Below are 10,967 nucleotides of genomic sequence, written 5' to 3' on the forward strand. Positions count from 1 at the left end.
GCGTCGCCGGCCTAGGCCCCGCCCCTTCCTCTCCCGGAGGCCCGCCCCTTAGTGCCGTCATAACCCCGTGACGTCCCCCGCGTGACCTCACCGCGGTGGAGCGAGGGGGCGGGAAGTGGGAGGACGCAAAAGGGCGGCCAGGCGGCGCAGCTCATTCCCGGCGTGACCTCTTTCTCGCCCCGCCCCCACGCCAAGGGGAGGAGCTAAAAGCCCTAGGTTAGAGGGCAGAAGCTTCCTGATCTTTGTCTCCGACAGCCCTTGCCACCGACGCGCGCCGAGGAAGAGGTCGAGGCAAGGTCAAGTAGCAGAGTGCGTGCAGGCCCCAGCCCCTGCCCTTGGGAGAGTTTGCGTGCGTACGTTTTCAGAGTCGCCTTCCCAAAGGGATGCTGCCGTAAACGCTCTGTCTCCCCGGCACCCTGGGTGAGGTTAACTACAGTTGGCTGTTTCTGTTAGGCAAGGGTCGCCTCCCGTTTCCAATGGGTGAAGGAGGCCTCACGACAAGAAGTCAATCACGGAGGGACGAACTCCAAACTGTATCTTGCACGTAACCCCATCAGAACGAACCCCCTCAAAATAAAAGCTGTCACGGGAAGCTGGCATGCCTCATTCTGCTGTGAAAAGTGGAAGGCAACAAAGTTCTGTCCCTACGGTACACATACCTGATTAAGGCCACATTACAAGATAAAGAGGTCCTTTCAACAAATATCCAGCACCACTTCTACGTTTGCCTGGCACTCTGCTAGGTTGGTGGAGGGAAAGCTGAGTACGTTCTTTAAGTGAGTCCTAGAATGCTTCCACGTTTTGTCCAAAGATGTAACTAGTTATGGCTCCATCGGGTTTCAATGCCTAATTTTTCAGAAGTAGATTACCAAACCTGTCTGCCAAGTGCCTCTGGAACTGGAACCTGCCGCTTTGAGTATCAGCTGAGCACTTTAGACATCACCCTGGAACTCTTATCTGAAAATACGTGTGTCTTATATAACAATTTCAACAGGACATGGCTGAATAACTGCCCAGTCGTGTCGGTGGGGGGAGTGGTTCAGTGGTAGAATTCTCAGCTCCTATGCAGGAGACCTGAGTTCAATTCCTAGCAAAATCAAGCAGTGGTAGGATTCAGCTTGTTAGAATCGATTAGGTAGAACCGATATCTAATTTTTTGTTAAGTGAACCGGTTATTAAAATGACACTTGTGAGATAAACAAGCGGGCATCGAGCTGAGAAGCAACAAAGCTCACATGGAAGAAGCACACCAGCCTGTGTGCTCACAAGGTGTCAACGGGATCAGGTATCAGGCATCAAAGAACACAAATTCATATCATTGTGAATGAGGGGGAGTGCGGAGTGAAGACCCAAAGCCCATCTGTAGGCAACTGGACATCCCCTTACAGAAGGGTCGCTGAGGGGAGACGAGCCAGTCAGAGAGCTGTGTAGCAACAATGAAACACAACTTTCCTCTGGTTCTTAAGTGCTTCCCCCCACCCCCCACTATCATGATCCCAATTCTACCTTTCAAATCCAACTAGACCAGAGGATGTACACTGGTACAGATAAGAGCTGGAAACACAGGGAATCCAGGACAGGTAAACCCTCAGGACGAATAGATACCAGGAGGGTAAGGTGGGGGAGAAAGGTGGAGCTGATCACAATGATCTACCTATAACGCCCTCCCTGGGAGACAAACAACAGAAAAGTGGATGAAGGGAGACATCGGACAGTGTAAGACATGAAAAAATAATAATTTATAAATTATTAAGAGTTCGGGAGGGCCAGGAAGGGAGGGAGGAGCTGATACTAAGGGCTCAAGTAGAAAGTAAATGTTTTGAGAATGATGATGGCAACAAATGTACAAATGTGCTTGACACAATGGATGAATGTATGGATTGTGAGAAGAGTTGTACGAGCCCCCAATAAAATGATTTTAAAGAAAACAAGCAAAATAATAAATAAAATAAAATGACACTTGTAACAGGCTTCTAAGGCAGGGGACAACCAAATTTACCTTCCTTCTTTTAATAATTGTTTGTGCAACCACATATTCTAAGCACCTTTAATAATGTTTCATTCTATACATAGGTATAAAAAATATTAAATGGAACTATGCTTGTAATATTTATTTATTAAAAGTCTACACTTTTGATGAAGTACTGCATTTTTATTCCTTTGTATTTGTTACTTCAGTAAACAGGTAACATCAAAAGTGGCAAACAACCAGACAGTAGCACGCTGTCACTCATTTTTTCTTTTTAATGCCTCAAACTCTCACAAGGTATTATGAAGTACGCAATTCCTGAAAGTGTTCAAAGAGCTAAAAATATTGTCAGAACAATTGCTGTAAGTTCATAACAATCAGAAAGCTTTTTTGGTTTTTGTTTAAGATGAACATCATATGTTCAGAGAAGAGAAGTCACCTGTTTCTAATATATGAAAGAATGACTATTGTCTCTCTACATGGCCTACCTCTGCAGGAACCGGATCCTACTCCTACAGTGAAAAGACGGTGATGGAAAAATCACACAACTGTGGATGTTCGGATTAACGTGAAGAATATTGCACATAAGGACACTCTCAAGCAGCAATATGGAACTATCTTAAATAACAGTTTTATTGTTGTCAGGTATTGTTTGATATTTTTCATTAATATTTTAAGCTCAGAACAATCTAGTTTTGTGTACCTCTTATTCTTATTTAAGTGTTAGCTATATGAAATCATAAACTACCTTTCGATACTTTTTTAATACATATTTTAAATGGTGCTTAAGCAGCAAACAGTTGCTAAATTATTTGAATCTTACCACTTCCCTCAAGCATGTGCTATTATTAATATTATTATCATGCAGAATGGTTCACTGAGCTTCTAGACTGAGACAGATTAGGGGGAAAGGGCTGGTGATCTGCTTCCAAAGAACTCAGTCATTTAAAATGCTCCAGAGCACAGTTCCACCCTGAACTTGCCATGAGTCATCTCCCAGCAGCTGGGTAAGTTTCTCAGATGCCAGGCAGGGTTAAAAAGAGAAAGCATTCTACCACCTTCTGTCCTCCTACCAAATAAGAGTTTGTGAACATATGGCTTGCAAGATCTGGGTTCTGGGGTCACACACTTCAGGTACAAATTCTCATTTTGCCACTTGTAATAATAGTGTCTGCTCTAAGAGGATTGTTATCAGGATTAAATGAGGCTACAATACGTAAGGCAATCCGTATAGTGCTTCCTCCAAAGGGACACTCAATAAACAAACTAGTCTTGTGACCATCACATGAAAAGAAGGCTTCGGGATTCCTTCTTTAATGCCACTTTATTCCACTGACTGACCCTTTATTAAAATGTATGTCCTTTCTCTCTGCAGTCACTTCTCCCACACTGAATAGCTCAGGGGAAATAGACACCTTTTACAGCATACATTTCATAGGAAACTGTCTTTAGTCTTCTAAGATCTATGTAGAAGTTTGAATCCCTGCCAGGGTTGAATGTTGAGGTGGCTACAGTGTTGGAATGTTTTGTTAATATTAAGGAAAATCCACGGCTTCTACCACAGGTGAGCACCTGCTGTCCTACTCTTACGGAGGATCAGAAAGAGACAGAAAACCATTTTGAAATGTCAATATCAGAGTTTAAAAGGCATCTCCCCATTTTACAGAGGAATTCATTGAAATTAAGATCACAGTAAGTAAGTAAGATCACTCATAGTCCAGTGCCCTGTCCACTATATGCTGTTAGATTCTCTTTATACTTCAAGTTCACTTTGGGGCTGAGGCACAAAATAACCAGAAATTTTAACCCAAGGACTGATATATTGTTAGACCATAGACCACAGACTTTCTAAGAAGTGTTTTTAACTTAGTGTTATGGATTAAAGTGTTCTTGACCAAAGATCCAAATGAAGATGTAATTGGAATGCAAGGGCTCTGTTGGCATGCTGACCTAGGGAAATGAAAAACCCTTGGCCAACCAAACCAAAATCATTCTATCGAGGGGATATCGAGTCATCGCGCCCCTACAGGACCGTGTAGAACGACGTCTTTGCGTTCCCAAGATGCTAACTCTTCACAGTTGTTGAAAGCTCTGTGTCTCTACCAGTAAAGGTCTTCGCTCACACGTAAGGAATCCTCGCAAATAGGAAATCCAGACGGCTCAGAACTGTATTCCGTGATACAGACTGAACTACTCTTTAAGAGTATTCTGAAGTGGGGAACCGATTACAGGGATCTGCATGTGACCTCCTCCCTGGGGGACGGACAACAGAAAAGTGGTTGAAGAAAAGTGACGTCGGACAGTGTAGGATGTGACAAAATAATAATTTATAAATTATCAAGGGCTCATGAGGGACTGGGGAGCAGGGAGGGAGGGGGAAAATGAGGAACTGATGCCAGGGGCTTAAGTGAGAGCAAATGTTTTGAGAATGATGAGGGCAACGAATGTACAAACGTGTTTTACACAATTGATGTATGTATGGATTGTGATGAGAGTTGTATGAGCCCCCAGTAAAATCATTTTTTTTTAAAAGAGTATTCTGAAACCTTGTGGGGACATTTTTGGTGGTGATGAATCAGGGCTATTAATTCCCTGAGCAGCACCAGTATGCTAAACATCGGCAGTACTCAGCAAAATCATTCACAGTGAAGAACTGTCCGAAGTCTAACTCCTGTTGAGACAATTAGGTGATCCCAACAAATGCCAGTTTCCACTTGCGTCTGAGGGTTTGATTACAACACCTATGGGATTTCCCTGAGGCCCTGCATTTTAAATTCTTATTGATATCTACCTATCTATTCATTTCGCTGACAAAAGGACCTGAAGAAGGATTATTTGAATGGCAGAGGGACAAATTACTGAGGACCACCTCGAAGAAGAAAAATTAATAATAGCATTTTCAAAAAGAAGTTCTAAATACCATCTTAGAATTATGTCAAGAGCTATGCTTGGTGCTGTCACTACATGGAATATACCCACGACCAGCCAGGTTCTATCGAAGTGCCTTTGGCTAGTGTAAGAAATTTAAACTAACCCCCGTCCCCTCGACCAGGTCCATCTCAGGGCTCCCTAAGGGAGTTAGGCATTCTGTCCCCAGAAGTTGAGACTCTAAGCCTAGATCTCCACATCTTAAAATTCAGAATAACTAAGCCCAGCTCAGGCTAGCTACACCATAACTAGTTCAGGGAACAGACAGAGAATCCAAATAGACTTTATTCACTGCCAGCCAGTCGCTCCTGGCTCAAAGTGGCCCCGGAGGACAGACTAAAACTGCCCCTGTGGGTTCCTGAGGCTGGGAATCTTTGCGGGAAGTAGAAACCTCACCTTTCTTCCTCAAAGCCTCTGGTGGTTTTGAATGCTGACCTTGTCCTTTAGCAGCCCAGTGATAATCCACTATGCCTCCAGGGGCCCTTTTTTAAACAGATAGACTTTGGGGTCTATTATATGATAATAGCAACTGGTAGTACAAACCTTTTGAGTGTACAAACTATAATGACCCTCTTCCTCTTTTCAATAAATGTGTCAGCAATCCTCTGGAGTGAACCCCAGCAGCCAAATGTGCCCCACTGAACCCTACCCTTTCTCCTTATGAATAAGGTAAGAGGAAAACACCTGACCCAGATTCATCCAATCAGATTCCCTTTCTGGAACTCAGTGCGTTAGGAGAGTAGGAGGGTGGGGACTGTTTACTTAGAGAGAGCTCCAAACCAAAAACCAAACAAAGGAGCAAACGCATTGTCATGGAGTTGATTCCAGCTCATAGAGATCTTAGCAGACAAAATAGAATGACCCTACTTCATTCTGTTGTACATTTGCTCACTGTGAGTCAGAACTGACCTGATAGCACCTCGCAACAAAGACCACCCAGCAACCTCGGGTTTCCAAGGCTGTGAATCCTTAGGGAAGCAGGCTCCTACATCTTTCTTTGGCAGAGTGGCTGTTGGATTGAAACTCCAAGCTATTGTCTAGCAGCTAAGGGCTTAAACCTTCACCACTATGCTACCAGGGCTCCTAAAGAGAGTCCCAGGATGATACAAACAGTTAATGAACTAAGTGAAAGGGTGGGGTTCCACTGCCCAAAGGCACCGTAGCAGAGAGGCCAAGTAATCCATTTCTGAAAACCAGCCATTGGAAACGCTATGGAGCACAGTTGTGTCCTGGCACTCCTGTACCAGGAGTCTGACAGCCAGGGCATCGGTAGTTTACCTAGAATAGTGCTAGTAATACAGGAAGAGGGGTCACATTTGTGGGGTAACCACGAAAAAGAGGTAATGCCCAACTGCAGGGGAACCAGGATGCAGAGAGAGGCAAAGATGAAAGACCTGAAGGCATGGGGCTTTGAGGTGCTTGTCATCCTGGGGCCTAACCAGGACCTAACCAAAACTTCCTTTGAATCCCGTGAAATTCCCTAGCTTCCATGCAAAATGCACTATCTCCTGGATAAGGCTCAAGAAAGAAGCCTATCATTGAAAAACAAATGTAAGTACACATTTGAATTCTAGTTGGGGATAGACTTCACAAGTTAAAAGCAAGGGAAACTCCTAGAGGAACGGAAAGGATACTGACAGGCCTAGCTTCCAAAAAGGACATGGTGTCAGGATTGCCTAGTGGTCAGACACCCCACTCAAACCTTGCTTGAAAGAAGTACAGCCCAAATGCTCCTCGGCAGCAAGGATGGTGACACTGTGTCTCACGTAGTTTGGGCTTGTCGGGAGAGACTAGTCCTTGGAAAAGGCTATCGTGCTTGATGAAGTAGAGGGTCATTGAAATCAAGGAAGACCCTTAACAGGATGTATTGACCCTGTGGCTACCACAGTGTGCTCAAACAATTAATTGTGAGTTTGGCGCATGACTCAGCAGTGTTTCATTCTGTTGTACATGTGGTTGGTATGAGTTGGAGCTGACGCAGCAACACCTAATAACAACAGTAGGCAAATGGCCAAGAAACATGTTGAAAGATAAAGTATGCCACTTAGTTAATCACACTGCCATCCGGTCTGTTCGAACTCACAGAGTCCCTGTGTAGAACTTCTGACTGTAAATCGATAAGGGAGCAGACAGCCTCATCTGGCTGGTGGTTTGAACCGCCATCCTTGTGGTTAGCAGCCCAATGCCTTAACCCACAACACCACCAGGGCTTCATATAGAAATAGAGATATTTGAGAAGTGTTGGACAAAACCCCTACTTTATTCTTTTTACCATCATAAATCTACATGAATCTGCTGGGGGAAATAAAATAACTAGGAAAAGAGTGAATATTCCTCAAGCAAGGAATCCTCTGGAGATGTCCAAGCAGCTATGATGAGTTTTGTAAAATACAAGAGCACAGAGTTTTGGGGGAAGGGTTAAAGAGTTGGAAACACCACTTTGAGAACTGTATAGATGTAGACAGAGGATACGTCAAGAAGCAATAGCTTCACATTTAGGTATTTTTGCTTCTATGATTTTGCCTTCTATGATTCATACTCTTAGAGAAAGGGGTCTTTCCTATCATAAAATGAAGATGCCTAAATAAAAAAAACTGTGGCAAATATTAAAATTTTAAACAATATAGTCAAAAGATAAAATGCTAACTTGGGAAGAATAGTTCCAACTCACAGAACAGAGTGGTAATAGCTTTACTCACTAAATAAAATGCTATTAAGATTTGCAAGAAGAAAATCTGAACATGTTGGCAATGGGCATAAATGGGCATATGACAAAACAAAAATATAGAAATGGACTATAAATGTATGAAAATATTTTAAACTCCATAAATGATCAAGAGAGGCAAACTAAAGCATAAGTGCAATATCATTTTTTACCTATCAGTTTAGCAACGATTGATAATAGCCAATGTTCTAGACGGTGTGAAAAGGTGATTTCTTACAATATTGGTGAAAGAACAAATTGATTAAAAATTACAAAAAAAAAACTTCTGAAGAGTAATTTGACAGTATCTACTAAAATTTTAAATGTACAGTGCATAAGTCAAAAAACATTGCTACAAAATTGTAGAAGCAAAAATACCAAAGGATTCAAACTGTGTTCCTTTTCAGTGTTCAGTTTTGGCAACAAATCGAAATCTGAAGGGGCAAGATCAGAGGTGTAGGATAGATAGGGTAAGATTTCCCAAATAAATTCTCATAAGATAATCCTTCCTGTCCTCAAAGAATGAGCAGGCTCCTTAGGATGGGAAAACCTTCATCACTTAACGTTCCTGGCCTTTTCTGGCCCATACTCGATGTCAGCGAGTTGACGGGGTCGCAGAGCCCCCTGTGGGGCAGGGTAAAGCTCTCCCTGTGCATTTCCAAGACCAAACTGCTGAACTCTCGGTTAGCAGCCTAACTCAGAATCACTAAGCCACCAGGTTTCAATTTTCTTAAAACCTTTTCCTAATAAGCCCCCATATTCTCCCATAACTTTCGAGAAAACTTACCGAGATTAACCCTTTGGAATCACCCCAAATGGCATAATCTTGTGAACTGGCCTCTTTGTCTTGAGTTTGACTGGACCAGTAGATTCCCTCAAAAACCACTGTTTTAATTAGACCTTTTTTTTTTCAGACATCTTAAGGCGACTCATTAAGACAAATTAAGACAGTGTATTACTGATAGAACTTGCCTGCTGACCACGGACCACAGAGATGTGTTTAAACGTGTATTTGTTTTTAAAAAAATAAATCTGTGTATATAGGAACTGGTATCCTAAGAGCAATACTTTTTTACTTAACTCATAGTTTGATATCAGACAAACTAAAACAGATGACCAAAGATGTGTGTACAGAGATCCCTAGGGAATCATTTGCAACACTGGACAATTAAAAACAATGATCATCATTCAGGTATTGATTATATTACACCACATGTATTCTTTGGATTACTACACAATCAGTTTTTTAAAATTGGCCTATATAAAAAAAATTGGCCTATATAAACTAGCATGAAAAGATGTAGAAGACTTACCATTAATAGGAAAAAACAGTGTATTTGTGGTTGGTAAATGCTTCTTAGTAGATATGTCTATGTATATGAGTGGAAACTTAAGAAAATGTAAGCCTATGTTAAACCTGCAGATGGTTTGTGGTACTGAGCAAGAGACTTTTACTCTTAATGTTAAATTTCTGTATTGCTTGGTTTTTACAGTGAACATCTATTACCTTAGTAATTATTTTTTAAGTACGAATTTTAAAATATCATTTACAAATTTTTATCTTCATAAGCCAGAATGTTAAACAGCTATTTTAATGCATTTTGAGGAATGTTAAATAATAGGAGAAAATTCTTAATATCAATTTGTAAAAGACAACTCAAAATTATATAGTATAATTCTACTTTTTTCAGTTTTATTTTTACCATTTTATTGTGATTTAGATGAAAATGGACAGAGTAAATCAGTCTTCCATCCAACAATCCATGCGCATTTTGTTTTATGCCGTTGACTGCAATCCCTGTCCTTATTATTCTGTTTCCCAAATCTATTTGTCCTTCTTGCCTAACCCTTCCTGCCTCCTGGACTTGTTTCTGGGCAAATGCTGCCCTTTTGATCATGAGTGGTTGATTTTCCTAAGGAGCGCCTACCTCTCTGGTGTTATTGTTCATCTGTTGGGCCTATCTGCTGCTTAACTCGTAATGACAACTGTAGACTGACACCCTAAGAGCTTCTGTTTTTTTCTTTCCTCACTCCCTATCTACCTCATCACTATAAGTCAGACACAACTCACGGGCACTTAACAACAACAATGAAATACAAGTCAAGGAAAGGTCAGCGCTCACAGGGAAGACCTGACGAGGTGGGCTGACACAGCGGCTGCAAGAATCAGTCAAATCGGTGGATGAGCGCCCCACTCCCTTGTACAGAGGAGAGCTGGGAGTCGGCACCCTCTCAGTGAAAGCACCGCAGAGCAACAGCAATTGACTGCACGCTGAGCCATGGTGCGGGAGCTCAGCCCCACGCTCGAAAGGTGACTAAGGGCTATATTCTTACTTTTGAAAATATGACTATAACCCTTTCAATAAATTTCAACAAAAACTGGAAGGAACTATACCTGAATGTTACAATTGAATGTATCTGACAGAAAAATTACAAGGATTTTCTATTTTGGTATTTTCCTAAGTATTGACAATAAGTAAATATTTGAAAATGTTTTACCATAGAGCTAATTTATATTAGATTACATTTTTTGAAAAGCAGTCTGTTAAATTAACATACTGCATGAACCTAATCGTACTGGAAATATTAATAGAGGATTCTTAATAGTTCCGATGTTCCTATTTATATGTTCCTTATTTAAGTAAATAGGCCAATGGCTAAACCATTAAAAATCATGTAGCTGAATTATCTCTGTTAACATAGTAATGTATTTATAAATGATAACAGTAGTATTACGCAGTTTCTAACAACCACGTAAATGAATGCAAGAAAGATGTTTGCAAGAATACACTTGAACGTATTAATAATCACTCTCTGGGTATAGGGAAGAATGGGTATTCTTACATTTTTTGGTCTGAACTATTAGATGTTTTTTCTTTTTTAACAATGATACAACAAAATTATCAGTAGAGACTTTATTTTGGAGAAAGTCAGATGGCCTGAGGGCTCACCAAACAGGAATCTCATTTTGGTTCTGCAAGTTCTCCTTTCAGCTCCGTGAAACCCTGCTGGCTCCAAAGCCTGCAAAGCAACGCACAGTCCGATGGGCTGTTAAATCAAGGAGGCCAGCCTCTGCTGGCTTACTGTGAGTGCACTCAGTGAAGGACAGGGACTGTGTTAGACAGGGTTCTCTAGAGAGGTAAAACCAAATTGCTGAAAACTTAATATACTTATTTATAAAGATAATTAGATATATAACAAGAAATTAACTGTTAAATCATATACAGATAAATATATAATACAAGAAATGAACAGTTAAATTATAAAGCACTACAAATGGCTCAGTGCAACTCACTTCTGTGAGAGAGAGTTGTGAGAGACTAGCAGTCCTTCAAGTCTAGTCTGCTGCCAGGTCTTCCTCTATTT

General features: G+C 41.3%; 1 long non-coding RNA gene across 3 annotated transcripts; it reads left to right on the plus strand.

The window, feature by feature from the left end:
- The first annotated feature begins 2,469 nt into the window (after nt 1-2,469).
- Nucleotides 2,470-10,551, plus strand: LOC123521911. Of its 3 annotated transcripts, none has more exons than XR_006680263.1 (6): nt 2,470-2,614; nt 3,534-3,665; nt 5,496-5,566; nt 6,382-6,448; nt 8,689-8,793; nt 9,662-10,551. It is a non-coding gene; the product is annotated as an uncharacterized LOC123521911 (long non-coding RNA). The 3 variants fall into 3 exon arrangements; XR_006680262.1 differs by having other exon boundaries at nt 3,534-3,661; nt 8,516-8,793; XR_006680261.1 differs by having other exon boundaries at nt 3,534-3,661.
- The last annotated feature ends 416 nt before the right edge of the window (nt 10,552-10,967 follow it).

This window comes from Echinops telfairi, unplaced genomic scaffold, assembly GCF_000313985.2.
Source record: "Echinops telfairi isolate 266 unplaced genomic scaffold, ASM31398v2 ScPeMD7_655;HRSCAF=1070, whole genome shotgun sequence".
In the NCBI taxonomy this organism is placed as follows: domain Eukaryota; kingdom Metazoa; phylum Chordata; class Mammalia; order Afrosoricida; family Tenrecidae; genus Echinops; species Echinops telfairi.